This window comes from Oncorhynchus clarkii, chromosome 6, assembly GCF_045791955.1.
Source record: "Oncorhynchus clarkii lewisi isolate Uvic-CL-2024 chromosome 6, UVic_Ocla_1.0, whole genome shotgun sequence".
NCBI classification, from domain to species: Eukaryota; Metazoa; Chordata; class Actinopteri; order Salmoniformes; family Salmonidae; genus Oncorhynchus; species Oncorhynchus clarkii.
The window spans coordinates 73,221,569-73,247,033 of record NC_092152.1 but is presented as its reverse complement, the minus strand read 5'-3'; the positions used below and the strand labels follow the sequence as shown (position 1 = coordinate 73,247,033).

Here is a 25,465-nt window from a genome sequence, read left to right as displayed (position 1 = left end):
GAAGTTGATAATAAAAATAAAAAAGTAGCTGTAAAGATGCTAAAAACTAGCAACAGATTCACTAGGTCGGCACCATTGATTTGTTGCGTTTATTGGACTATATTTGGCTGTAAGAAAGGGAGATCTGAATGTCTGGATCGTAAAACATTGTGATAACGGATTCTGATGGTTATTGATTCTTGGTTTGATTGTTTAAGTAACACCGGTTAATTTGAGAAGGAAAGTTGTAGTCTAACATTATAATCTGCTTCCATTATGTGGATCAATGTCAGGGTATTAATGTTGAAAAGCAACCTCTATAGTAAAAAACAATTGCATATGTTTTGGGAAATTAGCTAGGTTGAATTTGGTTATTTGTGCTTTTCCCCTGATACGTAGACATCTGTCTCAGGGGCATCAGTTGTTTGTTGTTTTTAAACATGCAGATTGTGTTTTATTTTATTGAGATGTAAACATGAGTCTCTGAGTAATTTTGTCATCTGAACCATTATAGTAGTGAGTTCTTGTATAGTTTGTTTTTTGCTGATTAAAGTGGTTTGTTTATTTGGTTACTGTTTATTGTTTATTTTAGGAGTTGATTTAACTTAATTAAACATTGTATTCTGGTGTGTTTAAGTAGGATTCCTTCTTCCGGGACGGATGGAAGTTATCTAAAATATGTAAGTTGAAGGGGCCATGGGAGAATAAATTGACATTGTTATTAAATACCTGGGATTACATTACTGATTTCTTACTGAGAAATGTACGACATTTGCGACAGAGGAAAAAAGTAATACATTAGATAATAATGTTATCAGGTTAATTGTATCTAAGGGTAGCATGTTCACTTACATATACATTGACGTTGTTTAAAACTTATGATTAATGATTTGAGGTAAAGAGGAATTATCATTAGGTTTGGTTTATAGTTCACTTTTGAGTTTCTGAACCGATGTAGCATAGTGAATGCTAATTAGGCGTTTTGTGTTTTTTCTGGGAGAATGGGAGTTTTATTGTCTCTCTTTTGGATGTTTCCTGGGACTATAATCTTGGGGAGAGTGAGTGAGATTGAGGCCATAAATGACCAAATTGAAAAGGGCCTGGAAGTTTTTTGTTTTTTCATTAAGGTTTGCAAATATACACACATAAAACATTTGTTAGGACTATTTGTATTAGTGCAAAGGTATTTTAAAGGGGCACGCTCACATATGGAGTTTTATGAGTTTTTATTTTCTGAGTTTTAATTACACAAGTGATTTTTTTTTTTAAGGATAAAGGGTTCTTTAATATGTCTAATGTGGTATGGAACATGACTATAAAAGGGTGGTATGACCTTTGACCTTATCATGGCTATCTCTTGGGGTCTGATCAGCCTCAGGGGAGAGCCATTTGTATAATGAATTTGTGGTCATTTGGGATACTAGTTTTAAGGCAAATTAATTATAATGGAGTTTATAGTTCTGGGACATAATTATAGTTTGAACCACAGAGGAGAAAGTGGTTCAGGAATCTGTTTTAAAACATTAGCTGTGAAGTTTTTGAATGGGCTATTATTGATTTGGTATTACAACAGAAAAAATCCTATTTATCATTGATAATACATTTGGACAGGAGATATTTTAAGCCAATAGGGCAGGAAATTACATAGAAAATTGTGATTTTATAAGCATTAGAATTATTAATGAAAATATATAAGTTTCAGTTCTTAGGGGTGATAAATTACTGTAGATAAGGTATTCCACACTATGCAACATATATTAAATTATTGATGAAACTGATTTTAACTCATGTTATTGTCAGATAAAGTACTGTGGACCCCTGAAGGAAAGAGCTTATTAGTATAGGAAGGATTTTTAAATCGATAAATATATATATTTATGAACATATATAAATAAGTAGCACAGATACTTCTTAAAGTAGATAAGACACTTGACAGATAATTGGTACAGGATAGATATGAATGGACGCCCAAGGGAGAATTGGACGTCTGGAGAATGAAAGGGACACTCCTACATGATGATGTCAGACATAAGGATAATTTACTAATCTTACCTAAGTCATTGTTTAGAGTAGGCAAGGTTGTTACCTGGATGGAGCCAGACATGATGTCCCAGATGTGCTCAATTGGATTCAGGTCTAGGGAACGGGCGGGCCAGTCCATAGCATCAATGCCTTCCTCTTGCAGGAACTGCTGACACACTCCAGCCACATGAGGTCTAGCATTGTCTTGCATTAGGAGGAAGCCAGGGCCAACCGCACCAGCATATGGTCTCAAGGGGTCTGAGGATCTCATCTCGGTACCTAATGGCAGTCAGGCTACCTCTGGCGAGCACATGGAGGGCTGTACGGCCCCCCAAAGAAATGCCACCCCACACCATGACTGACCCACCGCCAAACCGGTCATGCTGGAGGATGTTGCAGGCAGCAGAACGTTCTCCACGGCGTCTCCAGACTCTGTCACGTCTGTTACATGTGCTCAGTGTGAACCTGCTTTCATCTGTGAAGAGCACAGGGCGCCGGTGGCGAATTTGCCAATCTTGGTGTTCTCTGGCAAATGCCAAACGTCCTGCACGGTGTTGGGCTGTAAGCACAACCCCCAACAGTGGATGTCGGGCCCTCATACCACCCTCATGGAGTCTGTTTCTGACCATTTGAGCAGACACATGTACATTTGTTGCCTGCTGGAGGTCATTTTGCAGGGCTTTGGCAGTGCTCCTGGACCATATGGACCATTCTAAGCTCTGACCAGTGAAATGATGAATGCATGGCTCCGGACGTAATAGAAGAATCCGGATCCTTTCACTCACGAGACCATATTTGATGTTTAGGGAATTTAGATTGTTTCTTGTTTCAATGTATAGACTGTTTTTTTTATGAAGATTGTAACGGAAAATCCTGATAAGTAGAGTTAAGATTCTGATGTAGGTTAGAACAGTCATTGAAGTTGATTGTGTGTAAATACATGTATTGATTTGTTTTATTCTAGTATATCATTGATGTTTCCATATAGTGTTTAATGATGGTATGAATTCTTTTGTCATTTTAGGGTGGATTGTTAGGATTTTTATGAATAAATGACTAAACAATATCCCCATTTTAAATAGAACTGTAACTAAGTAAACTTATACTCTGTTTTATTATATCTGATTAACAATATGAGTTCATAAGTGAGGGATTGTGGAGCCTGAAACAGGATGTAATTACATTTAAATAAATACCATTCCAGCCAGGTTGGAGGAGATTAGGAGTGGGGATTTTCAAGTAAGCAGAAAAGGTCTTTAACCTATGGTTGAACCGCCGAAACTTAGCTCTGGGGTGTTTTAGATAAGGCAGTGAGTGCATTCCCAGCTTTTCTGTTAACTAGAACTGTCAGCTAAGTGGTGATCGATAATGGTGAGGAGTCAAGAGTTAATTCAGTTATGTTGTGTGTCCTGTGTGTCCGTTAGTGGGTCGGAATGAACTTTTAAACTTGCTCTGTCTTGGTCGAGAGGATTCATTCACCAATGACGTCATATTTTGTATATAAACTGTTGTTCGTGGTTACATGGCAGCGCGCTCCGAGAATAAATACTATTATCTAATTTTGATAAGACTGGTCTCCGTCTATTTTATGCAAATAAGAATCTTACAAATTATCATAAAATAGACTAAGTGAATTAAATTAATGAAAATATATTGGAAATATTGAAATTACAGTAACACATTCTTTTCCGGGATTCAGACAGCCAGGTATTTAACCCTTGACCTGCTGTTTCCCTTGACTTGACACCTTTCTTCTGACTGTCTCTACCCACTTTTCTCGACTTTCTCCCTTTCTCTACCTCTATCCACTTTCTCAATAAGTTTGCTAAATCCTGTCCTAGTTCGGTTAAATCTTTCCTGACTTTCCCTAGAGCAGCTAGCCCTACCCTTTCCTCCTCCTGCTCTATCCCTCCCTCGGCTCCTGGAGGTTCCCCATATGGGGGTGGTGGTGTTGGGACGGGAAGCACTGGCTGCCGCAACACCACTGTTTCATTATCAGGATTCTCTCTCCACGCCCGGTCTATCCAGGTGGGATATAATTTAGGCTGTATGTATTTCTATGATCTAGGTGTGTGCTTTTTACCGTTATCCAATCACTATAGTTTTTATCACAATCTATGTTTGTGTCTCCTTAATTCCTTACTCAATTGCTATCATCCTAATCTAATGTGTATATCTCCTTTCAGTTAGTTTACATAGGTAGTGGCCACAGATAGTTTGGTATTATCTCCTGATACCTCGTGTCATTTACGGACCCTCTAATATATTCTTGATCAGGTCTCAGTTAGATCTCAATATTCTTTAGTTTATTTTGGTACTGCAGATACCCGGTGTCATTACGGACCCCCTTCTACTGCTGCCTAGGTGGCTCTACACCCAATTCCTACCTTCAATTTGCATAGAACACTTCATTGCCTTTAACCCTTTCATGTGTGAGTTCCAAATATCTCTAACGGTCACCCCAGCGTGAGTTTTTTTATGCACGTGATGTTAGAATGTTCTCTCCATTCCAGAATGTGATTGATACGTAACAGTACATTTTATCCGCGCTGCCCTCAAACTTAAGCACGCAGCCTGTTTATATTTATAGGCTATTTCAACTTCAATTTCAAAGTATTTTCTAATAAGTTATTATTTTCTAAAAACAGTTTGAATTTATTCCTCATTCATTCACATAAAAATAGTCATTTTTACTTTTGCGGACAATTACATTTTTGGGACATTTCTGACACGGACAAAATTCCCCAAGCACTTCCCAATTGTTTGTGCAGTTCATGTCTGCAGACATTTTCTCATCTCCCGTCAGAACAGGATCTGCACACGTGTTCACATTTTCCATTCCACATTTCTATTGTAGGGTACTGTATGTATGGAGCATAATATATTTGTGTATATTCTTTATTACTCTTATTTACAATGACAGCTTATGCTCCTTGTTCAGGAGCAGAACAACAGACTTTTACCTTGTCAGCTCGGGGATTCCATCCAGCAGCCTTTCAGTTACTGGCCCAACACTCTAACCACTAGGCTACCTCTGAATCGGTTGTGTGGTACTTAAGCGAAAAACTAAACGTGCACGTCTTGGGCTCCTCAGGACTGAGTTTGGGAAATGCTGGATGAGTTGTTTTTTAGGGGCAGTCGCTCTTTAATAAGGATCGGTGGTCTGTGAAGGCCTAGCCACAGAAAACAGACCCTCTCATTGAAAGAGTTACCGCACTCATGTCATGTTGTCTTTTTTGTCGCTTCAATCTTAGAAAATGCTGTTTACACCTTTTGGTAGTATCATACTTTTATTGATCAAACTGTTTGTGTGTGTTTGCAGTTTCATTTTTACCACCCATTTATTCCTACACCCATGTTGAGAGAGATTGTGGTTTGCATAATTCCATATTGCTTCAATGCATCGTTGAGAGGCTCTTACTGTACCGTACTGCACCTGGGAAATGGCTCCAGAATGTGCATTTCAGTTCAGAGGCTGAACATGAAAAGTCAATTACAGAGATGGATGGAGATGTGACTGAGGACCCTGGCTGACTCTTTTTACTCATGTGGTTCTGTTCTGTAGGAGTCCTTTTTTCATTGGGCTTTTGGAGTGACTGAATCTGACTGCTAGGAGCCATCGATGTCGACACAGGAAAATTCATCCTCTTTGTCCCCAAGCTGCCTGAGAGCTATGCAACCTGGATGGGAGACTGAGTCACTGGCAACGCCTTTCAGCTGTCACAGGAGAGAGAGGGATAGAGGGAGAGAGCGAAGAGGAGAGAGAGGGTTTATTTTTAAATGAGCTCATTTTCAGAATGAATGTGTATGGCTGCCTGTTATTGCATATCTAGCCCTTTGGTTTCTCGAAAGAAGATATTATTTTGAAATGGATTCCATAGACTTCAAACCTTTATATTTTCTCTCAAGCACAGCAGACGGAGTCAGGAGTATTGCTGCCTTTGCTTTAATCAGCAAATTGAGTGGACGCATCCAGCTTATCTTAAAAGGCCCTCTTCGCAGACAATAGTGCTTCTGCAGACTGTTTCAGTTTGAAGTCTCTGAAACACAATGGATGGAATATTAGATTACCATAGTTCTTTATTGTTGTTTTACATGTATATATATTTATTCAGCTCCTAGTTTATTCAGCTTCTAGCCCTGCCTCAGTTAGACTAATTATTCTACTGCTGCCTCATCTCTCTCTCTCTCTCTCTCTCTCTCTCTCTCTCTCTATTGTAGTGATTTTGGAGGGTTGCATGCTGGGAGTTATGCTATTTCCCAGCTATTAAGCTCTGTCTGTATTTTTCCTTAGATGTCACAGCCGCTAGAACTGTATTGTGCTAAACTGCCTAAGAAAAACACTTTATTTGTTCTTAAATCGAGTGTTTACAACATTGCCATTAACACACTGTGGCTGATATTTTGACAGTGGAAAAATATGTGGACTTAACAAAAAAACTACTTGCACCATACTGTACTTCATTCTTAATCATGTGCCATGTGTAGACGTTTTAGACAGTTATGAAACCAGGGGTGGCTGATGGGTGAACACCTGCCACCTATCTCAACCAACATTTGTCAGAACCTGATAGATTATTTGTTGTATTTATGCAGTGATGCGTCTGACTCATTTGGGTGACATTGGCACCATTGTCACTGTGACTCAGATTGTATGTGAATATGATCAGCCTCAGGAGACAGCCCACCACTTTCAGACTTTCAGCAATATGGACTCCACACACTAAGAATCCTGTACTCTTGTACTGCACTGTGTGTGTGTGTGTGTGTGTGTGTGTGTGTGTGTGTGTGTGTGTGTGTGTGTGTGTGTGTGTGTGTGTGTGTGTGTGTGTGTGTGTGTGTGTGTGTGTGTTATCCTGCTACTTCAGGCCTACTCATTATAACATAATGTGTTTGTGTCTTTTGACAGGATTCATCCCTGGGAATACTTCAAGGAGAAATATGTTGTCGATGAGGTGCAATACACCTGTGATGCAAGTTAGTGTGTACGTGCACGTGTTCTTTTTAAGTCTGTTTTTTGAGTAACAATGCAGAAGATGTGTGTTATTTAGGTTGAAAGCCTGGTCAGGGTGCAGAGCTTTATACTGGAAATTGAACCAGTGGGCAGAGGTAAAGAAAAAACAATGATGGTTTCATTCATTCATAGTGTGTATAAAACATAATAATTTGTGGGTGCTCATATTTGTCCTATTTCAATTGTGTCAATTCGAAATATGTTTTTTGCATATCTGATAAGAGAATTTTGTTCTCCAGGTACATAACCAAATTTAATTGTATTACTCAGTCTGCAAACCAGAATTTGTAAGATCCTGGTCGAATGTAACAGAAGGAGGCCCAGCTACAATAGATAGTCAAAAAGGTTTATTCACAGGAACGTCCTCAAGTCAGGAATACAAAACAATTCATTTTATACTGACTTCTCACGCCCACACATTCACACAACCATACGCGCGCGCACACACACACACACACACACACACACACACACACACACACACACACACACACACACACACACACACACACACACACACACACACACACACACAAACAGACACATGCATACAAACAGACGCACACACATGTCCTGCTACCCAGCCGCCAGAGATTAGTGACCTTGTCCTTGAGACATACTCCCTGTTCTTCTCCCAAATCTTTAGTCAGATCGGCACCAAGCGCAGACAGTCTGTGTTTATAATACCATAAATACATATTGTCTTTACCCTAATTCTGACTAGACTACACATTTATTGATTATGATGTTATACATTCTAATCACTTCCATACAATTATATGTTTCAGGGCGGAATATTCTAATCATTCAATTAACTGATAATTCTCACCTAACAATATCCTTCTCTCCCTAAGACATCCTCTGGGAGTGGGGTCATGGCCAGGGCCTGCCATTATCAACAGTGACCCTGGAGCAATTAGGATTAATTGCCTCACTCAAGGTCATATCAACAGATTTCTTACCTTGTCGGCTTGGCGATTCAAACGGGCAACCTTTGGGTTACTTCCCCACACGCCTACCGCTAGGCTACTAATAACCCATGCTATAGCAGGCCATTGGAACCTTCTATGTGTGCCCTGTCATTAACTGCCATGCCCTTTGAACGACTTGACTTAACTTAACTTATTTCCTTTAGATCCTAGTGGAGCAAATGTCCTCTGCATGTAGAGGCCATGATTTTTGTTATGATAAGTAACTGTAATGTCTCCCACAAGGGATCATTCTTCAAAGCGTTACACACTATTGCCTCTCTCGTCATACAAAACAGCTAGCCTATATGAGCAGATGGTAAAGCTCAGGATGATTTGAGCTCACACTGTGGAAACACTCTTTATTCCTGCAGACCAGCATGGTCATTAGCATGATGCTATCTGTCACTGAGTCATATGGCACATTAAGATTAAGTATGCATGCAGTGGTTCTGACGTTTACCCAATGGTCTTTTAAGATGCACACACCTGTTTGTTTAGCAGGTATAAGCAAAGGAGGACAGAGGGACGGGGTAAGAAAGGGGAGTGTTTAATTTCAATCTACCCTTTCAACCTTGGGATACTTATTTTATTTAACTAGGTAAGTAAGTTAAGAACAAATTATTATTTACAATGACGGCCAAGACCTAACAACACTTGGCCAATTGTGCGCTGCCCTTGGGACTCCCAATCACGGCCAGTTGTAATACACCCTGGAATCAAACCAGGTCTGTAGTGACACCTCTAACACTTAGATACAGTGCCTTCGACTGCTGCACCACTCGGGAGCCCTAAAACAAGTTGTGAGTTAATCTATATTTAGTAGTCAATAATGTATCAGTCTTGAACCAAAATACAGTGCCTTTCCTTTTCACTTGAGATTGTGAGATAAACATTTGACATTTTAAGGAGCATTTAGCACTGCTCTGCAGTTATATATTTTTATTTTATTATGTTCGCTTTTATGTGGTGTTCCTTGGGGGATGGAGAGTGCACCGTGTGCTCTGCACCGGTTCCCTTCCCTTCCCTCCACACAGATCCTGGCAGGGTCTAATATCTCCCCCTCCACAGCTTTTGATCCTGCCAGGTAAGCAGGTAAGTAAGGCGGATGAGGGCCTGCTCATCTGCTCTCATCTGCTGAATGCAGAAACACAGAGTAGAGCAGACCAGTGGTGTTTGTGAAAGTCAGTCTGGGTGCCACTGCCAGGCTTATTCTCCCTGGTGCCTCTGTGTTAATGATAGAGAACGTGCAAGACCTTTGAATGATGCATAGAGCTCATGCACATCTCTTGGCATTCAGACAGATTAAGCTCCACCTACAGTACTTTGAAGAATGAATCCCATATGTCATGGTGTACTTCCGTGCACATCTTTGAAGACGTAATTTGAATGTGTTTCATAGACTACTACCATGTTAATCACCTCACAACGTTGTACAAATTATTTTATTCTGAAACCATTATTCCTTGTAGTGGCTCTTCTCTTGTTTAGAGGATTGAGGCAAATGCATGCTGATCCTGTGCGGTTCATCATGTGTGAGGGTGACATACTGTCAGACTGAGTGTCAGGATTATGGATGAGAGTGCTGCTGGCAGTGAAGGTGACTGACCAGCCCTGCCCAAGTGTAAACCCATTTCACTGTGTACTGTACCCTTGGACATCTGACGTACAGTAGAGTTGAGTAAGGGGTATTGGAAATTTGAACACAGAGTAGGCTGGTTGAGAACATAGAACTTTGAGGTAGCCTTAGTTTGTTAATATGCTTTTTTGATGTCTTTTAAAATCTACATTTAAATTAGAAATCGTATTTGAAATGCATGCCATTTTAATTTTAATCTCAATCATGATTCACCATAGATGCTGTTTGACATCATGTCTCTAAGTATGTTGACACAGTGCTTCATGGCTACCCACTGGGTGAAAACTGGTTGAATCAACGTTGTTTCGACATCATTAAAACCCCCAAAAATCAATGTGATGCTGTTGAATCAACTTGAAAAGGGCATTTCATATTTTTTTCCCGCAACTGAAATGTTTTGTTGATGTCACACTGAATTCACGTTAGTTGACAACTCAACCAAATGTACATCAAAACTAGACGTTGAACTGACGTCTGTGCCCAGTGGGTACTGTCGTCCCTAAGGTGCAAAGTCCAATAAACAAAAAATGTGTGGGTGGCCCATCATGTCTAGGCACCAATAACAACATTTCAATGAGATTGAGGTGAGGTAGGATCACTTGCCTCAATTCAAGCTTCCAGGAAGTGCAAACCCATGTCTCTGGAAGCAGCTTTTAGCACTACTCAAAGAAATCATTTGAAGGAGCAAATAGTGAAGAAAAACATCAACAAGCTTGAGATGGGTAATCTTAAGAAACGACAGAAAGTGGAGAGTAAACACTGAAATTTAATTCATTTTGCCAACAAGTTGCTGTGATGTGGATTTTCCCCCTGCCCTCCAATGTCAATAAAGCCCTGATAATTGTAGGTTCCAATCTCAGGCACCTCTCTCTCTCGCTCTCTCTCACTCTCACTCTCTTGCTCTCTCTCTCTCTGCTTTTAGAAAATAGTTGCCAGTAGTCAAGGGGTAGTGCTGCGGTGCAAAGGGAATAACTGTCATTACATAAACAGCAACAACCACAACAAACAGAAACACAGAATAGTCTGGTGGAACAGTTTGTTGGTGGACTGCAGGGCAGATTGGATGTGACTGAGACCTTACTTGGAGAGAGGGATTCCTGACTGTTTGGTGCCCGTCTATCCCAATGTAATGCCACAGTGTGTATTCCTCAGGCAGCCCCTTACATCCCATACCCATGATCTGTCATTAAGGGGCCTTGTTTGAGTTTCTCCACATCCATTACATATACAGTGCATTCGGAAGTATTCAGACCCCTTGACTTTTTCCACATTTTGTTACGTTACAGCCTTATTCTAAAATGGATTAAATAAAAACATTTTCTGAACAATCCACACAAAATACCCCATAAAGACAAAGCTAAAACAGTTTTTCAGAAATGTTTGCTAATTTATTAACAATAAAACATAAATACCTTGTTTACGTAAGTATTCATACCCTTTGCTGTGAGACTCGAAACTGTGCTCAGGTGCATCCGGTTTCCATTGCTCATCCTTGATGTTTCTACAATTTCATTGGCGTCTGTCTACCTGTGGTAAATTCAATTGATTGGACATAATTTGGAAAGGCACACACCTGTCTATATAAGGTCCAACAGTTAACAGTGCATGTCAGAGCAAAAACCAAGCTATGAGGTCGAAGAAATTGCCCATAGAGACAGGATTGTGTCGAGGCACAGACAAGGGTACCAAAAAAGTTTGCAGCATTGAAGTCAAGGCGTCTGAACACTAACACTAAGTGACATCGGCTGACGTAAAAAGGGCTTTATAAAATATTTGATAGAATTTGATTGAAGGTCCCAAGAACAAAGGGGCCTCCATCATTCTTAAATGGAAGATGTTTGGAACCATTGTCATGACGTTGCCCTGTTGGTGAGGTTTATGACCCCCGCATAAATACCTTTTCCCCTTTTCTCTCTCTACTCTACAGAATGGACACTTGGAAAGCCCTTTGTTAACATAGAGAGAGTATGGTAACATCAAAAGGTTGGGAACGGAACAATATTTCGGTAATCCAACCAGTTGAAAGTGTCAGTTGGTACTTAAAGAATATGATGTCAGATCAGTTGTCGTCTGAGACATTATTACTGATGATAGGACGACATACATTGTATCTTGGAAAGTCAACACGTTCAGATTCACATGGAATTGTTGTGCAATTTAAATGTTTAAATATGAAACTATTTGTGAAAAGATCATTTTTGCTACTAAATGAGAGAATTGTTTTCATGAAGTAAACTATGACCACTCAGTGGCCATGCCCAAGTGAACAGACATTGGTTGAGAAATATGAAACACGCCCTCCTCTCCCCCACTACTAAAGCCCGTTGACGAAAGTCAACCTTATGTTCCCGATGACGTGAGGACTGATGTCCATACGTTTATAAGGGCTAATATCAACGTGGAGGTGACGATCGCCACTGTGGAAGGATGAATTTTGACTACACCAGACAGAATATAGCACGAGCTGAGTATGGCAACTTGATATGAACTTGGAAATCTTATTCACTAAAGAAGTGATACATCCTAGACATTGAGTTATCAGCAGCAGCTGTAAGGGTGTGTGGCCTAGGAAAGGACAGACAATCTCTTCAGAACGACAGGGTACTCCAACGTATCCGTTCTACCACACAACGACAGACTACAACGTATCCGCCCAGAAATATTTTTCAAAGGATAACCCAGCCTTCCATCTTCGACCAATCTATCGAAGCGCAGCTCAGAGTAAATATATTTATTGCATTTTCATTTTACGAATGGGTGGTTACTTAGAATGCATAAGATTCTGTATTTACAATAGCATAGCTTCATAAGGTCCGATAGAGACCCAATCCTTTTGTTCCTCAGTCTTCCTGCTCTTTCATTCAAACCCAACCCCCTTTCTTTGTGCAACCAGCCGTCATATCGGTTTCGTCTGCTAGGGATGTTTTCTTTTATGACATGATTACTAATCGATGTATGATCCATCCTGTGTGTATGTAATTCTGTGTAATGTTTTGGGTATTTAGTAAATAAATAACTAAACTAAATTTTGTATTGCTGATTCAACTTGTTAGCCAGGGTTCGTGAAGATAACCAAGAATTTTACAAGGTTCAGATGAGACTGAATAAGGTGATGATTAATAATTGACTGATATTGATATAAAAGATGACCAGATCTTTAAGAGTTTATTCGGGAGACAACAGCTCTATAAACCTTCTTCTGTGGTTCCGTGGTGCTTCCTAGTTAATTACATTTACATGAGTAGTTTAATCAGGTAATATTAATTACAGAGAGTAGATTTGATAAAATGGCATGTCATATAACATTTAATCCATAGTAAAGACACGACACCATCAAGACTCTTCCTAGAGCTGGCCGTACTGAGCAATCAGGGGAGAAGGGCTTTAGTCAGGGAGGTGACCAAGAATCCGACGGTCACTCTGACAGGGCTTTGGAGTTCCTGTGAGGAGATGGGAGAACCTTCCAGAAGGACAACCATCTGTGCAGCATTCCACCAATCAGGCTTTTATGGTAGAAGGGCCAGACGGAAGCCATTCCTCAGTAAAAGGTACATGACAGCCCGCTTGGAGTTTGCCAAAAGGCACATAAAGGACTCTCAGACCATAAGAAACAAGATTCAACAAGAATCTCTGGTCTGATGAACCCAAGATTGAAATATTTTGCCTGAATGCCAAGCATCACGTCTGTGATAAACCTGGCACCATCACTACGGTAAAGCATGGTGATGGCAGCATAATTCCGTGTGGATGTTTTTCAGCGGCAGGGACTGGGAGACTAGTCAGGATCGAGGGAAAGATGATCGAAGCAAAGTGCAGAGAGATCCTTGATGAAAACCTGCTCCAGAGCGCTCAGGACCTCAGACTGGGGCGAAGGTTCACCTTCAAACAGGACCACGACCCTAAGCACACAGCCAAGACCACGCAGCAGTGGCTTCGGGACAAGTCTCTGAATGTCCTTGAGTGGCCTAGCCAGAGCCCGGACTTGAACCCAATCAAACATCTCTGGAGAGACCTGAAAATAGCTGTGCAGCGACGCTCCCCATCCAACCTGACAGAGCTTGAGGGGATCTACTGTGAAGAATGTGAGAAAATCCCCAAATACAGGTGTGCCAAGCTTGTAGTGTCATACCCAAGAAGACTCAAGGCTGTAATTTCCGCCAAAGGTGCTTCAACAAAGTACTGAGTAAAGGGTCTGAATACTTATGTAAATGTGATACGTTTTTTTCTTTGTTAGAAATTTGCTAAAATTAAACAGTTTTTAGAATAAGGCTGTAAACGTAACAAAATGTGGAAAAAGTAAATGGGTCTGAATACTTTCCGACTGCACTGTAAGCGTGCTCAATGCTTTGTAATTACAGATTACAGACTCGTCACTAAATGGTTCTGAATTTTGAATTCACACCATATGAACAGTATGTGGTGTGTTCTTGTCATTGAAAATCTACTTACTGTAAATTGAGCCAGGAAAAAATCAAACAAGACAAAGCCATATTCATCTGGGATGCAGTTAACAAAATATTTTGTTTGGAGAATTATACTGTGTGGAAAAACACTGGGTTTGTATACTCATATTAAACAATTGAACAAAATGTACAATTTGAAAAGTCCCATTCCAGATGCACAGCGCTTCTTTCGTGCTGTATATGAGCGTGGTCATGATGAGATGATGGGTTATGCTGGGCTCCCTCTGGGTTGTTTAATATTAATTAAATTACCATCAGTGCCCTCATACATCAGTTTAATAACACAGATTTTCTCAGCCTGTCGTCCAACCCCCTCAACCAATCTCTCTCTCTCTCTCTATCTCTCTATCTCTGTCTCTCTCTCACTTTGTCTTTGTCTCTCTCTCTCTCGCTCTCTGTCTCTCTCTCTCTTTGTCTTTGTCTCTCTCTCTCTCTTGCTCTCTCAGTTTCTGCCACTGCTTTTAGAAAGTAGTTGCCAGTAGTCAAGGGGTAATGCTGCGGTGCAAAGGGAATAACTGTCATTACATAAACAGCAACAACCACAACAAACAGAAACACAGAATAGTCTGGTGGAACAGTTTGTTGGTAGACTGCAGTGCAGATTGGATGTGACTGAGACCTTATTTGGGGAGAGGGATCCTTGACTGTTTGGTGCCCCTCTATCCCAATGTAATGCCACAGTGTGAATTCGTTAAGCAGACCCTTACATCCCATCCCCTTGGTCTGTAATTAAGGGGGCTAGTTTGAGTTCCTTCACATCCATTGCATATATAATGGCACCCTATTTCCTATATAGTTCACCACCATATGGTCTGATAAAAAGTAGTGCACTATATAGGTAATAGGATGCCATTTGATAAATCACTCTGGAAAGGCCCCTGTGCCCAACTCGGTAATCAAATTGTATTGGTCACATACAAATCTTTTGCAGGTGTTATTGCCAGTGTAGTGAAATGCTTGTAATTAAAGCTGCTTGACTTCCCCGCAATATGCAAACAAGCCAATCTTGATCACCATAATGATCATAATTCCCCACTTACCTAAAATGGTAATTTGCTTCTCAATGTTCTGGATCCAATCTCAAATTATAGATTACAGACTCTTCGCTAAATAGTGTGTTCTTGTCATTGAAAATCTACTTACTGTAAATTGAGCCAGGAAAAAATCAAATAAGACAAAGCCATATTCATCTGGGATGTTTGACATAGTAAACTCTCCATTCAACTCTGCAGTAAACATATCTTGTTTGGAGAATTATACTGTTTGGAAAAAACACTGGGGTTGTATTCTCACATTAAACAATTGAACAAAATGTACAATTTGAAAAGTGCCATTCTGGCTGCACAGCACTTCTTTTGTGCTGGATATGAGAGTGGTCATAATGAGATGATGGGTTATGCTGGGCTCCCTCTGGGTTGCTTAAGATTAATTCAATTACCATCAGTGCCCTCATACATCAGCTTAATAACATAATTTTTCAGCTAGTTGCTCAACATATTCACTCAACATAGTCACTCAGCTTCGTATTTGCTCAATTGTCATGTTTACACCTTTATCATTGCCAGTGAAATATTACACAGATGACTTTTGTCTCAACAAACTTGCACTGAGGTGCAATGGTCTTGTCAGTGTCTGTATTCATTATAGTATCGCAGTTGTTGTTGACATGAAACCATGCGTGACCATAATATGTGGAAGCTTTCCCAACTACTCATCATGTGAATGTTAGCAGCAACATACTGCTCTGACACATTCTGTTTCGGTCCTCGGCCCTCAGTCTCAGTCTCCACTCTCCTAATGGGGCTGTTTTGAACAAGATCCTATCTATCTTGACCTCTTAGGCTCGCCATGACACTGTCTCTCTCTGTACATTGGGAGAGATAGAGACTTGTTTTCATCTCCTATATCTTGTCAGATTGCCTGATAACAGTGATTGATCTTGATTCAGTGTGCATTCTGCTCAACCTTTTGCTTGTATATGTAACCTCAGAGAGCTTCCCATTCCTCAGCCTGTTTCATAGCCATGCTGCAGCATGTATCACATCCAAGACCTGTTTTTACTCAAAACCTGACTTTACTCTCTAGTGGTTTGCCACTGGGCACACACTGATTGAATCAATATTGTTTCAAACATATTTTGTCAACAGGTTGTTACGTCACTGTAGTTTCAACATAATGATCAGAACTATGTGTACATTGAAATTCCACATAGAAATGTACACAATCTTTCCATGACATAAACTGACCAGGTGAATTCAGGTGAAAGCTATGATCCCTTATTGATATCATGTCACGATCGTCATAATAACACTCGGATCAAAGCACAGCGTGAAATCGGTTCTAAATTTATGTGTCCCGCACAAAAAATAATAACGAACAATAAGTGAAGCTATGGAGTGCTCACAGGCAACTACACATAAACAAGATCCCACAAAACACAGTGGGGAAATGGCTGCCTAAATATGATCCCCAATCAGAGACAACGCTAAACAGCTGCCTCTGATTGGGAACCATATCAGGCCAACATAGAAAAAAAAAAACTAAATTACCCACCCTAGTCACACCCCGACCTAACCAAAATAGAGAATAAAAAAGCTTTCTATGGTCAGGGTGTGACAGTAACCCCCCGCCCCCCCCCCCCCTCCCCTCCCTATAGGGGAGGGTCCGGGTGGGCATCTAGCGTCGGTGGGGGCTCTGGTGTGGGACTTTGCCCCTGCCCAGACCACGGGTCCGACCATGGAGCCAGGTAGAACGCCGTGCCCGGACAGGGCACCGGCACCGAGGAAGGCTCCGGCCATGCTGAGTAGGTCGCCGTGCCTGAACTGGACATCGGCACAGAGGAAGACTCCTGCCATGGAGCGGAACTGGATGATGTGCCTGGACCGGGCACCGGCGCAGAGGAAGGCTCCAGCCTTGGAGCGGGATTGGACGCCGTGCCTAGACTGGACATCGGCGCAGAGGAAGGCTCCTGCCATGGAGCGGAACTGGATGATGTGCCTGGACCGGGCACCGGCGCAGAGGAAGGCTCCAGCCTTGGAGCGGGATTGGACGTTGTGCCTGGACTGGGCACCGGTGCAGGGGAAGGCTCCGGCCTTGGAGCTGGACTGGACACCGTGCCTGGACTTGGCACCGGTGGAGAAGAAGGCTCTGGCCATGGAGCAGGACTGGACGCCGTGCCTGGACTGGACATTGGCACAGAGGAAGGCTCATGCCATGGAGCTGGACTGGACGCCATGCCTGGCCTGGCCCCGGAGGAGAAGAAGGCTCTGGCCATGGAGCAGGACTGGACGCCGTGCCTGGACTGGACATTGGCACAGAGGAAGGCTCCTGCCATGGAGCGGGACTGGATGCCGTGCCTGGACTGGGCATCGGCGCAGAGGAAGGCTCCTGCCATGGAGCTCGACTGGACACTGTACCTAAACTGGGTACCGGCGCAGAGGGAGGCTCCTGCCGTGGAGCAGGACTGGACACCGTGCCCGGACTGGGCACCGGCGCAGAGGAAGGCTCCGGCCTTGGAGCTGAACTGGACGCCGTGCCCAGACTGGGCCCGACGCAGAGGAAGGCTCCGGCCTTGGAGCTGGACTGGACGCCGTGCCCGGATGGGGCACCAGTGCAGAGGAAGGCTCCGGCCCGGGAGCTGGACTGGACACCGTGCCTGGACTGGTGCTGGACTGGACGCTTTGCCTGGAAGCTCCAGACTGTTGACCCTCGCTGGAGGTTCCAGAACGTGGACCGTCACTGGTGGTTCCGGACCGTGGACCGTCGCTGGAGGTTCCGTACCATGGACCGTCGTAGGAGGTTCCGGACTGTGGACCGTCGCAGGAGGTTCCAGACTGTGGACCGTCGTAGGAGGTTCCGGACTGTGGACCATCGCAGGAGGTTCCGGACTGTGAACCGTCTTCGGCAATTTCTCCATCAACTCACTGAAGGTCTCTGACTCTCTCCGTTCACTCTCCTCCAATTCTTCCATCTTCTCCCAGATTGGCTCTGGTTCACTTCTCGGCTCCGCCGACCACGCCGTGTGCCACCCCCCAAAGCTGTTCTTTGGGCTTTCATTTTGGCCGCGTTGTAGCTGTCCTCCCTTCTCTCCTTGCATCTGCTTCCAAGGAAGGCTTTCGTGTCCTCCCATTATTTCCTCCCAAGTCCAGGATATATTCTCCTCCTTGACCTCCTCCCAAGCCCAGGATACCTTCTCCTCCTGGGAATGCTGCTTGGTCCTGGTTGGGTGCGATCTTCTGTCACGATGGTCATAATAACACTCGGATCAAAGCGCAGCGTGAAATCGATTAGACATTTTTATTAGTGAACCACACAAAAAACAATAAAGAACAAACAATATGTGAAGCTATGGAGTGCTCACAGGCAACTACACATAAACAGGATCCCACAAAACACAGTGGGGAAATGGCTGCCTAAATATGATCCCCAATCAGAGACAACTCTAAACAGCTGCCTCTGATTGGGAACCATATCAGGCCAATATAAAAATAAAATAACCTAGATTACCCACCCTAGTCACACCCCGACCTAACCAAAATAGAGAATAAATAGGCTCTCTATGGTCAGGGCGTGACATATCAATTGTTAAATCCACTTCAGTCAGTGTAAATGAAGGGGAGGAGACAGGCTAAAGAAGCCTTGAGACAATTGAGACATGGATTGTGTAAGTGTGCCATTCAGATGCAGAATTGGCAAGATAAAAAATGTAAATGCCTTTGAACGGGGTATGGTAATAGGTGCCAGGCGCACCAAGGTTGAGTAGGGTTGTGTTGTGTTTCAGAGTACGCATGGCTCTTGACCTTTGCCTCTCCCAAGTCCGTACAGGAGTTGCAGCGATGGGACAAGACTGTAACAACCAATTGGATTTTTTTTTAAACTCCCTAGTTGATGTCAAGCATACCCATAACATGATGCATTCACCACCATGCTTGAAAATATGAAGTGTGGTACATAGTGATGTTTTGTGTTGGATTTACCCCAAACATAATGTTTTGTATTCAGGACGTAAAGTTCATTTCTCTGCCATTTTTTTGCAGTTTTACTTTAGTGCCTTATTGTACACAGAATGCATTTTTCTTCTGTACAGGATTCCTTTAGGATCTTATTGTGGAGTAACTACAAGGTTGTTGATCCATCCTCAGTTTTTCTCCAATCACAGCCATTGAACTCTATAACTGTTTTAATATTTTAAAGTCACCATTGACCTGAAGGTGAAATCCCTGAGCGGTTTCCTTCCTCTCCGGCAACTGGGTTAGGAAGGATGCCTGTATCTTTGTAGCAACTGTGTATTTGATTCTTCAAATAGCCACCCTTTGCATTGATGACAGCTTTGCACACACTTGGCATTTGCTCAACCATCTTCACCTGGAATGCTTTTCCAACAGTCTTGAAGGAGTTCCCACATATGCTGAGCACTTGCTGGTTGCTTTTCCTTCACTCTGCGGTTCGACTCATCCCAAACCATCTCAATTTGGTTGACGTCGGGGGATTGTGGAGGCCAGGTCATCTGATGCAGCACTCCAACACTCTCCTTTTCGGTAAAATAGCCTTTACACAGCCTGGAGGTGTGTTGGGTCATTGTCCTGTGATAGTGATAGTTCCACTAAGCCCAAAGTAGATGGGATGGCGTATCGCTGCAGAATGCTGTGGTATTCATGCTGGTTAAGTGTGCCTGGAATTCTAAATAAATCACAGACAGTGACACCAGCAAAGCACCCCCACACAATAACACCCCCTCCTCCATGCTTTGCGGTGAGAAATACACATGCAAAGACCATTCGTTCACCCACACTCCGTCTTACAAAGACACGGCGGTTGGAACCAAAAATCTCCAATTTGTACTCCAGACCAAAGGACACATTTCCACCGGTCTAATGTCCACTGCTAGTGTTTCTTGGCACAAGCAAGTCTCTTCTTATTATTGGTGTCCTTTAGTAGTGGTTTCTTTTCAGCGATTTGACCATGAAGGCCTGATTCACACAGTCTCCTCTGAACAGTTGTTGAGATGTGTCTGTTATTTTAACTCTGTGAAGCATTTATTTGGGCTGCAATTTCTGAGGCTGGAAACTCTAATGAACTTATCCTCTGCAGCAGAGGTAAATCTGGATCTTCCTTTCCTGTGGCGGTCCTCATGAGAGCTAGTTTCATCAGAGCGCTAAATGGTCTTTGCGACTGCACTTGAAGAAACTTTAAAAGTTCTTGAACTTTTTTCCTTATTGACTGACCTTCATAATACAACTTTCTTTTGTATATTTTTTGCATCATCATCTTTGAAAGGCAAGAGAAAGGCCATAATGTATTGTTCCAGGCCAGCTAGAATTTCGATTTTGGCCAATAGATGGCAGCAGTGTATGATCCAATTAACCATTGCATTTCCGTTAAACATTTTATATCAAGACTGCCCAAATGTGCCTTATTTGTTTATTAATAACTTTTCATGTTCAAAACCATCGGTCACCTCCCTGACCAATGTCCTTTTCCCCGGATTGCTCAATTTGGCTGGGCAGCCAGCTCTAGAAAGAGTCTTGGTGGTTCCAAACTTCTTCCATTTAAGAATGATGGAGGCCACTGTGTTCTTGGGGACCTTCAACGCTACAGACATTATTGATACCATTCCCCAGATCTGTGCCTTGACAGTCCTACGGAGCTCTACTGACAATTTCTTTAAACTCATGGCTTGGTTTTTTCTCTGACATGCACTGGCCACTGTGGGACCTTATATAGACAGGCGTGTGCCTTTCCAAATCATGTCCAATCAATTGAATTTACCACAGGTGGACTCAAATCAAGTTATAGACACTTCTCAATGTATATATTGTTTTCATGATTAGGTTGAAATTAGACTGATGTAACAACCTGTTAGTCCGTTTAAGTCAATGTATGTAAGTTGAAGTTTTACCCTAATTTCAATGCTGGTTGAAATGAGATGAAAACAGTACTGGTTGATAACCTTTTTGAAATCCGATGTTTTTTCCACATTGATTCCATTTCACAATACGTTGAGAAATTATGTGCAAACAACGCGGATTCAACCAGTGTGTGCCGAGTGGGTTGTAGCTTTTTACCGTTTTTTTTTCAGCACAGCAGGTGTATTTCAACAGGATCTTGGGTCTCTGGTCATCTCTGACTCGTAATGAAGTATGACATTGGTACCCTGTTGGTCATGCCAGGCTTCTGCTATTTTTACTGGACAGTGCTTTAGTATGGCTTCAACATGGTGTGAATGCTGTCTCTGTCTGTCTTGGTACCCAGGGAATCATTGCTGTTTGGAATAACAGTGCACTCAGGGAGTTTGAGTCAACATGGTCTCATTAGACTTGATCAAAATACTGACACATGGACATCAGTTTGAGTAGGGGTCAGGGTGAAATGTTGTCCCATTGTGAGCCTTGCAAAAATTAAAGTAGTTCTCTCTAATCCATCATCCCGTAAAATTAAGGTTAAAGTTGTATAGTTTTTATATTGCTCACAGCATGTTTATAATTTGTTGGATACGGAACATCATCCTCTGATTTTGTGTCATTAATCAGAGTCTTCTTTCTGGGCTCATTAATTCCAAATATAAAGTCACACTACATGTTTTTCTGCTAAATCTGCTACGGGTGTGAAGCATGATGAAGTAGATCCTTCAACTAAACTCAATAAACACTTCCCTCACTTACTGCTTGATTTCAGCTGTCACATCACTCAGGTCGCAGTAGTAAATGAGAACATGTTCTCAACTTGCCTACCTGGTTAAATAAAGGTGAAATAAAAAAAATACACTGCTCAAAAAAATAAAGGGAACACTAAAATAACAGATCCTAGATCTGAATGAATGAAATATTCTTATTAAATACATTTTTCTTTACATAGTTGAATGTGCTGACAACAAAATCACACAAAAATTATCAATGGAAATCAAATTTATCAACCCATGGAGGTCTGGATTTGGTGTCACACTCAAAATTAAAGTGGAAAACCACACTACAGGCTGATCCAACTTTGATTTAATGTCCTTAAAACAAGTCAAAATGTGTCTCAGTAGTGTGTGTGGCCTCCACATGCCTGTATGACCTCCCTACAACGCCTGGGCATGCTCCTGATGAGGTGGCGGATGGTCTCCTGAGGGATCTCCTCCCAGACCTGGACTAAAGCATCCGCCAACTCCTGGACAGTCTGTGGTGGTGGATGGAGCGAGACATGATGTCCCAGATGTGCTCAATTGGATTCAGGTCTGGGGAACGGGCGGGCCAGTCCATAGCATCAATGCCTTCCTCTTGCAGGAACTGCTGACACACTCCAGCCACATGAGGTCTAGCATTGTCTTGCATTAGGAGGAACCCAGGGCCAACCGCACCAGCATATGGTCTCACAAGGGGTCTGAGGATCTCATCTCGGTACCTAATGGCAGTCAGGCTACCTCTGGCGAGCACATGGAGGGCTGTGCGGCCCCCCAAAGAAATGGCACCCCACACCATGACTGACCCACCGCCAAACCGGTCATGCTGGAGGATGTTGCAGGCAGCAGAACGTTCTCCACGGCGTCTCCAGACTGTCACGTCTGTCACATGTGCTCAGTGTGAACCTGCTTTCATCTGTGAAGAGCACAGGGCGCCAGTGGCGAATTTGCCAATCTTGGTGTTCTCTTGCAAATGCCAAACGTCCTGCACGGTGTTGGACTGTAAGCACAACTCTCACCTGTGGACGTCGGGCCCTCATACCACCCTCATGGAGTCTGTTTCTGACCATTTGAGCAGACACATGCACATTTGTGGTGGGTTGTTGCCCTTCTACGGCCTCCTCCACGTCTCCTAGTGTACTGGCCTGTCTCCTGGTAGTGCCTCCATGCTCTGGACACTACGCTGACAGACACAGCAAACCTTCTTGCCACAGCTCGCATTGATGTGCCATTCTGGATGAGCTGCACTACCTGAGCCACTTGTGTGGGTTGTAGACTCCGTCTCATGCTACCACTAGAGTGAAAGCACCGCCAGCATTCAAAAGTGACCAAAACATCAGCCAGGAAACATAGGATTTGAGAAGTGGTCTGTGGTCACCACCTGCAGAACCCCTCCTTTATTGGGAGTGTCTTGCTAATTGCCTATAATTTCCACCTGTTGTCTATTCCATTTGCACAACAGCATGTGACATTTATTGTCAATCAGTGTTGCTTCCTAAGTGGACAGTTTGATTTCACAGAAGTGTGATTGACTTGGAGTTACATTGTGTTGTTTAAGTGTTCCCTTTATTTTTTTGAGCAGTGTATTCAGTGTATTCAGTATGCATATCTGGATCTTTCCTAAAAAAAAGCTTTTATAATATTTTGTGGGGTGGTAGATCAAAAATACTCACTTACCCAGCTGGTAGCTTTGTTAAATGTTTTACTTTATCACTTTACTTTATCACAGTATAGTGTCAGAGACATTACTGATGTTAAAACTAATAGTTCTCCAACTCAGTGGCTACTTGTTGTGTTTTCTTATGCTGTTGTGTATCCTTTGTGAAAATCAATGATAGTTCTCTAACATTGATCAATGTTCTCTATAACATTATCAAGTCAGGGCAATGTTGCCTGACATTTAAGCTGTTTGCAGAGGAGTAATAAACTGTGTTAAGCTCGTTTGAGCTTTGCCATTTAATGTGTTTAGTACCAGGGGAGCCATAGTACCACATCACTGCTTATAAGAGAGACCTTCCTGTCAGCAGTTCAGGATAATAAGAAAACATGAGCTTTTGTTTCTCCTAATTAGATGGTTGATCATCATGGTGATCTTTTATCAATGCTCCTCATCCTTTCTACTCTCATATATATTGCTGATAATATGTGCCATTTAGATGATTTTATCCTAAGTGACTTACAATAATGCACGCTTATATATATATTATTTACGTATGGGTGGTACCAGGAATCAAACCCGCTATAAAGACATTGTGAGAGCCCTGCACTACCAACTTTTTTATTTGATTTATTTCACCTTTATTTAACCAGGTAGGCCAGTTGAGAACAAGTTCTTATTTAAAACTGTCCCATGGCCAAGATAAAGCAAAGCAGTGCGACACAAACAACAACACAGAGTTACACATGGAATAAACAAACGTACAGTCAATAACACAATAGAAATGTCTATATAGAGTGTGTGCAAATGAGGTAAGATTAGTGAGGTAAGGCAATAAATAGGCCATAGTGGCAAAATAATTACAATTTAGCAATTAAACACTGGAGTGATCGATGTGCAGAAGATGAACATGCAAGTAGAGATATTGGGGTGCAAAGGAGCAAAAAAAACAAAAAAACAATATGGGAATGAGGTAGTTGGGAGGGCTATTTACAGATGGGCTATGTACAGGTGCAATGATCTGTAATCTGCTCTGACAGCTGATGCTTAAAGTTAGTGAGGGAGATATGAGTCTCCAGCTTCAGTGATTTTTGCAATTCGTTCCAGTCATTGGCAGCAGAGAACTGGAAGGAAAGGCGGCCAAAGGAGGAATTGGCTTTGGGGGTGACTAGTGAGATATACCTGCTGGAGCGCGTGCTACGGGTGGGTGCTGCTATGGTGACCAGTGAGCTGAGATAAGGCGGGGCTCTACCTAGCAAATACTTATAGATGACCTTGAGCCAGTGGGTTTGGCGACGAATATGAAGCCAGGGCCAGCTGACAAGAACACCCAGGTTGCAGTGGTGGGTAGTATATGGGACTTTGGTGACAAAACAGAATTTTATCGCCGAAGTCGAGGATCGGTAGGATAATCAGTTTTACTAGGGTATGTTTGGCTGCATGAGTGAGGGACGCTTTGTTGTGAAATAGGAAGCTGATTCTAGATTTAATTTTAGATTGGAGATGCTTAATGTGAGTCTGAAAAGAGAGTTTACAGTTTACAGTCTAACCAGACACCTAGGTATTTGTAGTTGTCCACATATTCTAAGTTAGAACCGTCCAGAGTAGTGATGCTAGACGTGCGGGCAGGTGCAGGCAGGGATCGGTTGAAGAACATGCATTTATTTTTACTTGCATTTAAGAGCAGTTGGAGGCCACGGAAGGAGAGTTGTATGGCATTGAAGCTCATATGGAGGTTTGTTAACACAGTGTCCAAAGAAGGGCCAGAAGTATACAGAATGATGTCGTCTGCGTAGAGGTGGATCAGAGAATTGAGAATTGAGAATTGATGTATACCAAGAAGAGAGTTGGCCAGAGAATTGAACCCTGTGGCACCCCCATAGAGACTACCAGAGGTCCGGACAAAAGACCCTCCGATTTGACACACTGAACTCTGTCTGATAAGTATTTGGTGAACCAGGCGAGGCAGTCATTTGAGAAACCAAGGCTGATGAGTCTGCCAATAAGAATGTGGTGATTGACAAGAGTCGAAAGCCTTGGCCAGGTCGATGAATATGGCTGCA

General features: G+C 42.4%; 1 pseudogene; it reads left to right on the top strand.

Moving 5' to 3' along the window:
* The window catches only part of LOC139412441 (xaa-Pro dipeptidase-like), a 120,130-nt pseudogene that overhangs the window by 40,983 nt on the left and 53,682 nt on the right, over positions 1-25,465 (top strand).